Here is a 7,022-nt window from a genome sequence, read left to right on the forward strand (position 1 = left end):
ACACACACACACACAAACCTCAAACCTTGAGAAAACATTTTATATAAGCACTCATACACAAAATATATGGATCATGCATGTATCTATGTGTGTATATATATTAAAATATAGGTTTATTCACCAAACACTGAAAAATTACATCATAAACTACACCAAAGGAGTAGTTTCAGGACAAATGGCAAAAAATAGTACCTTACAGAGTTGATAGTTTGGAATTGCCATGCTTCAGATGATCACGAGCTTTAAAAATGCTCAATGAGCTTGTCTATGAGTTTCAAAATGGGTATAAATTAAAACTTATTATATTTTTTAAGTTGCATTCCCAGTACATGAAAAAACATTGTCCTGAGACTACCTCTTTGAAGCAATTTTCAAGGATTCGTGAATGAGTATCATGAGCAATAAACTAAAGCTGCATAAGAGAGCTATAGTGCATAAACTCTGCTAGCATATCATCTTTGGTTCCAACCACCTCATAAGCATCGCTACACTGACTCAGACCAATGGTTGTCTCAAAACAATGCTTTCATCTCTATGAACCATTTATTCTTTCAGAACATAACTCATTGTTGGGTTTCAGGTGACTATTCTGACAGCCATTCCAAGGAAACAGGCCTTCTGAATATGAAACAAAATCTGTAAACAGGGATATTTCCTTTCAGAGATACATGGAAACAAACTCTGCCTTTTTACCCATGCCATAATGGGTCTTGCGGATAGTTTGCTTCAAGAACCATATGTAAACATTCCCTTAAACAGATGCACATATGTTCTTAATATAAAATCTTCCAGATGTAAGTTTCATGCAAAAAAGCGAAGTGACCTAGCAAGAATTGAGCTTTCCATATCTGGTGAAGCATTTTTCTTAGTATGTGCCACAAGCAGTTATTCTGAGAAATCATACATCTGCTCCTGTTCACATGGCCATTCCACTTCTGATGAGACTACGTTCTTGGAAAATGTAGGCAGGAGCTTAATTCAATCTTACAATGTGTGTGTGTTTATTCCTTCCATCTATCACTTACCTAAAATACCTGCAGGTGGTATCAGAAGTGAGCTCTAAAAGGCCTGTGGCACTGATTACAAAAAAAAATGTTAAGTGGTATTTCATATGGTGGTGGAGTGGGCAGACTCCTGCTTAAGATTCATAATCCTCATCAGTAGCACAAGTGTATCACACTCACAAGATAATATTGTATTGAAGTAATAGAAGAAATCACCCAGAAATGCAAAAAATAGTTCACGTAAGATGCAAAATCTTATGATAAAATGAAATCCTGAACAAATACATAGATCTGTATCAGTATCAGGCCCTAAAGCCTATAATACTGAGAGATAAAACATGGGGGGACAGCAACTTAGAGATAGGGCTATTACATTAAATGTACCATTACATTAGCTAAAAAGAAAAAGCACAAGAGATGAAGCAAAACATCCAAGAAACTCATCAAGATTTATGCTTCAAGCAATGTCCTAATATCTGAGAATATCAAGATATGAGGACACTAACAAAAGTATTATTATTCTATTGGATCATTTAAAAATTCCTTTTTTTTCTGAAATCAAATAAAAATTAACAGGACTGGTCTGAGCAGCAGAATATAAGTTTCACACTTTACATTTGTGTATGTTTATATATGTGTACCTTTACACATACACACAGATACACATAAACAATCACATCTGTATTTCGCATCTGTATTTCATCCTTCTCCATTCACTCATGAACAGACACTTAGGTTGATTTCATATCTTGTATATTGTGGATAAGGTTGCAATGAATGTGGGAGTGCAGATATCTTTTAAAGGTAGTGATTTCATTTCCTCTGGATATATAACCAGAAAAGGGATTATTGGATCATATGGTAGTTCTATTTTTAATTTTTTGAGGAAGTTCCATACACTTTTTCATAACTGTACCAATTTCCATTCTCAGCAACATTGTACCAGGGTTCCCTTTTCTTCACACTCTCACCATCACTTATCTCTTGGTGTTTTTCTTTTTTAATAACAGCCACCTTAATAGGTGTGAGGTGATATCTCGTTTTGGTTTGATTTGCATTTCTCTCATTAGTGACGTTGAGCATTTTTTCATATACCTGTTGGCTATTTTTACGTCTTGTTTAGAAAAATGTCTATTCAGGTACTTTGGTCATTTTCTTAATAAATACACAAACATATGTACATGTGCACATATACATGGGTATGCACATACATATGCATATTTTAATAATTATGAGCACCCAACGATATTTACAATTCTTTTTTTTTTTTTTTTTTTTTGAGACGGAGTTTTCCTCTTGTTGCCCAAGCTGGAGTGCAAAGTCGCGATCTTGGCTCACCACAACCTTTGCCTCCTAGATTCAAGCGATTCTCCCTCAGCCTCCCAAGTAGCTGGGATTACAGGCACGTGCCACCATGCCGGCTAATTTTGTACTTTTAATAGAGATGGGGTTTCTCCATGTTGGTCAGGCTGGTCTTGAACTCTGGACCTCAGGTGATCTGCCTGTCTCGGCCTCCCAATGTACTGGGATTATAGGCGTGAGCCACCACAGCTGTCCCACTTTGGTCATTTTTTAAATCAGGATATTTGGTTTTGTTATTTTTGTTTTTTGCCATTAAGTTGTGTGAGTTTCTTATATATTTTAGAGATTATTAACCCCTTTTCAGATAGTTTGCAAATATTTTTTCCAAGCTATAGTTTGTCTTTTTATTCTGATGATTGTTTTGCTATACAAAAGCTTTGTATAGTCCCACTTGTTTAATTTTGCTTTCAGTGCCTGTGATTTTGGTGTGATGTCCAAAATATCATTATGAAAGACAATATCAAGAAGTTTTTCCCTTGTTTTCTTCCAGTAGTTTTAGAGTTTCACCTCTTACAGTTAGGTCTTTAATTCATTTTGACTTAATTTTCATATATGGTGTAGATAAGCGTCCAGTTTCACTCTTTGCATGTGGATATCCAGTTTGCCCAACACCAATTATTGAAGAGACTACCCTCTCCCCATCATGTCTTCTTGGCAGCCTTGCTGAAAATTAGTTGACTTTATAAACTTGGGTATATTTCTGGGCTTTTTATTCTGTTCCATTGGTCCATGCATCTGTTTTTATGCCAGTAACGTAGGGTTTGGTTACTATTACTTTGTAGTATAACTTGACATTAGGGAATGTCATATCTCCAACTTTATTTTTCTTTCTCAAGATTGTTTTGGCTATTCAGGGTCTTTTGTAATTCTACATTAATTTTATAATTTTTCTATTTCTGTGAAAAATGCTATTTAAGTATGTACATCATTTTAAATTAATTATAATAGTGAAGGTATGCCTTAGTCTAAATTGTTCATTTTGTAAGATGTGCCTTATACTTTTGCACCTTGCAAAATGAGCATTAAAAATTAGGAACAGTATTTGGCTAATTTGTTCCTGTGATCTAGAATATATAATTTTATTCTATAGCAGGAGTTGCATATTATCACTTTGGAAGAAAGCAATATAATCCACTTGTATAGCACATGGTGTAGCTAATAAATAGCATTTTATACCTTGTCCCTTTTTTCCTCTTCCTCTCATACTTTCCCACTATTTTTAACAGCTTTATTGAGTTACAATTGACATAAAATAAACATCCCATATTTCAAGTGGATGTACAATTTGATAAATTTTTGGTAGGTTATTGATTGAATTTTTTACATGAATAACCAGTTGTTCCAACACCATTTGTTGAAATGATTATCCTTTGCCCACTGAATTGCCTTTGAACTGTGGTTGAATATCAGTTGTCTACATCCATGTAGATCTTTATGGACTCCAGTCACTTCTATTGGGGGCCCATGTCAAAACACAAAATTCATTATGTTTTATATGCACTTTATACACATAGACTGAAGGCAATATACAATGTTTTAATAATTTGTTAATGAAAAAAAATTGCATATTTTAAATCATCAGAAAGCAAAGGTATCACCATCTTGGACACCCATATGAGCCATCTGTGGTTGTTTGGCATCACTATCATTCTTGATTTTGAATTTATATGCTACTGATAAGCAACAATTTCTTTAATGTATTTACCCATAAGTATTTGTCTGCCAAAAAATATGGCATGACATTAATACAGTAAAAAAAAAAAAAAAAAAAAAAAATGTATCTAGGGTAACGAAGCAGCACAGTAGCATCACCAGAATTCCTGTATCAGCTGTTGAACAGCAGCAACAACCAACAATGGCAGGTTTTCAGTCTCCACCTATGATGCTGTGTTTTGATTAATAGGTTACTGTATGCTGAATTTTTGTTTAGGTGAGGGAAAAAAATCAAAATAGTTGAAGGACCAGGAAGTGAGTCCTCTAGGGATGAAGAGGCATTTTGTGGATGACTTTTAAAAATGTTTCCTTCAGAGTCATCTTGCCTCAATAACAATGGTTTTTGTCTTAGAAGTCTCTCTTTGGGATTACAGGCATGATCCTCAGGTGGATCACCTGAGGTCAGGAGTTCGAGACTAGCCTGGTCAACATCGTAAAACCCCGTCTCTACTAAAAATACAAAAAAAGTAGCCAGGCATGGTGGTGGGTGCCTGTAATCCCAGCCACTCAGGAGGCTGATGCAGGAGAATCGCCTGAACTTGGGAGGTGGAGGTTGCAGTGAGCTGAGATCATGCCACTGCACTCTAGCCTGGGCAACAAGAGCGAAACTCCACCTCAAAAAAAAAAAAAAAAAAAAAAAAGAATAAGAATTAGTAGTAGTAGTAGCAGTTGTCATCATTGTTGTCGTCATCTCTCTTTGGCTTTATAAACTGACATGAGTTCTTGTTCTGTTATAAATGCACAGTACTGTAGTCCTTCAATAAGCCCGTCACACATTTTTAGCTTGTCCATAGGAACTTTTTCTTCAGTGTTAACGTCATTTTAATCCTCACTACTATCACAATCAACTTGATTCAAAATCGTTTGGACTATTTCACCATTGGTCAATGAATTAAGAATTTGAGTCTCATTACTGATGTTAAAAATAATCAAGTTCTCTGATATTTACTTCTGCTAGCCCAGGGAAAAGCTCTGAACTTTTATTTTTTGTGTATGTAAGGAGGTCAGACACCATCTTTTTTCTCAGTTGGCCCACAGAATTCTTCAAAGTCACCACCTTACTCATCGAGATCACTGAATATAGTCACAGGCTAGAGGGTGTGCCAGGAATGTACTACTGTGTCTTTAGTCACTGCCTTCCAAGTGTTAGCAATGGCATAAACAGCACCCTTCATGCTAAACTCCTTCTGGAAACCTTCCACACCCACACCTCTCTTCACTGGTGCTGGCATGATGTTCAAGAAAGTGTTTTTATATTTACTCTTCATCAATCTAAGGATACCTTGGTCACATGACTGAATTAATGAAGTCACATTTGGGGAAAGTATATGGCATAAGCATTATTTTTGATGAAAATTTCAGCTGAACGATGAGCAGAAACGTTGTCAAGGAACAATAAAATCTTACAATTGCCATCCAATCCAGCTTCCTTGCAGTAACCTTGAGTCTCTGGTATAAAATGTTTGTGAATTCAATCAGAAAACATGTCCCTGGTGATCCATACCTTTTTGTTAACATAATAGTGGACTGCTAAGAAACTCACTCCTTGAAAACAGTGAGGATGCAAGCTTTTGCCTATCAGAACAAGTTCATATTTTTGTATGCCTGCTGCATTAGCACACATCAGCACAGTTATTGTCCTTGGCATCTTTAATTTTTGTAGGGGCTACCTCATTAGCTGTTGTCAGCGTCTTTCTGGGGCAACAGTATCAAAACAGTGATGTTTCATTAGCATTATAGACTAGTTCTGGCGTCAGATTTTCATCAGCGATGACTTTGGCAACTTTGTCAATGAATTTTTCCACTACTACATGACCAGAAGATGCTTTATCACTACAAATCTTTAAAAAGTAATGTCATAGTTTTTCTTAATTTTCAGCAGCCAGCCTGTTGAATACTCATGGTTCCCTTCAATGTTCATTTCATCATTATAGATCTTTGCTTGTCTCATGATTGGTATTCCATTAAGTGACAAGTGTTCACTGCAATGGTAATGGATCCACTCTTTAAATACACAATCAAGATTTTTATTGTTAGCTGTAAACAGTGCTTTTCTATTTTTCATTGACTTCTATTCATCACTTTCAGTACAAAACTTCAACAGTTTATCCTTCTGTTTCTTCAGGTCATTCAGGACTATATGGTAGTCATTCCAACACTATACTCTTCTATAAAACATTTCAATTTCCACCACTGTCCCGTTTCTTCAACAGTTTGACATTTTGTGCTGTAGAGAAACAAAAATGCTTCTTTTTCTTATCATTGCTACCCAATACTGATATCATAGGGGTAACTACATGACTTTTTAATATTTTTAATAATCCTTATACCTTAGAGCAGAGAATAAGAAAATAAAAACACGGTAATGCATGTAGTTCTTGGCCCCATGTGACACATTATTGGAAACCTGCCATTGGTGTGTTTGGCCTACATACGTGCCATTTTATTACCCTTTATGAGTGTGCTTGCATAGTGGGGGTGGAGGAATCTGGGTACTTAAGAAAGATATATCTGGGTCTGAGAGGGTCTTTTTCCCCTTGGGGATGCTGAATAAACTGTGTGCTCAGAGCCTGTTTTTTGACTACACCTGTTACATGAAGTCATATATAGAATTTTCCACTTGTGGTATTATGTAGGTGTTCCAAAAAGCATTTTGGATTTCCAGATTAGTGATGCTCAACCTGTACTAGTAGATTCCATCATATTTTCCACATAAATGATCTCATGTCATCTGTAAAGTTTTACTTCTTCCTTTCTAATCTGGATGTCATTCATTCATTCATTCATTCAGTGTTTTCCTTATTGCACTAGCTAGAGCATCTGGTATAATGCTGAACACAAGTGGTAAGCGTGAACATCCTGGCCCGGCGTGGTGGCTCAAGCCTGTAATCCCAGCACTTTGGGAGGCCGAGACGGGTGGATCACGAGGTCAGGAGATCGAGA

The 7,022-nt window shown here is 36.1% G+C and overlaps 1 protein-coding gene across 2 annotated transcripts in view; it reads right to left on the reverse strand.

The window, feature by feature from the left end:
* CTNNA3 (catenin alpha 3) overlaps window positions 1-7,022 on the reverse strand; it is a 1,813,915-nt gene that overhangs the window by 771,290 nt on the left and 1,035,603 nt on the right. The gene's annotated exons all lie outside the window — the stretch shown is intronic.

Source organism: Piliocolobus tephrosceles, chromosome 9 (assembly GCF_002776525.5).
Source record: "Piliocolobus tephrosceles isolate RC106 chromosome 9, ASM277652v3, whole genome shotgun sequence".
Classification (NCBI taxonomy): Eukaryota; Metazoa; Chordata; class Mammalia; order Primates; family Cercopithecidae; genus Piliocolobus; species Piliocolobus tephrosceles.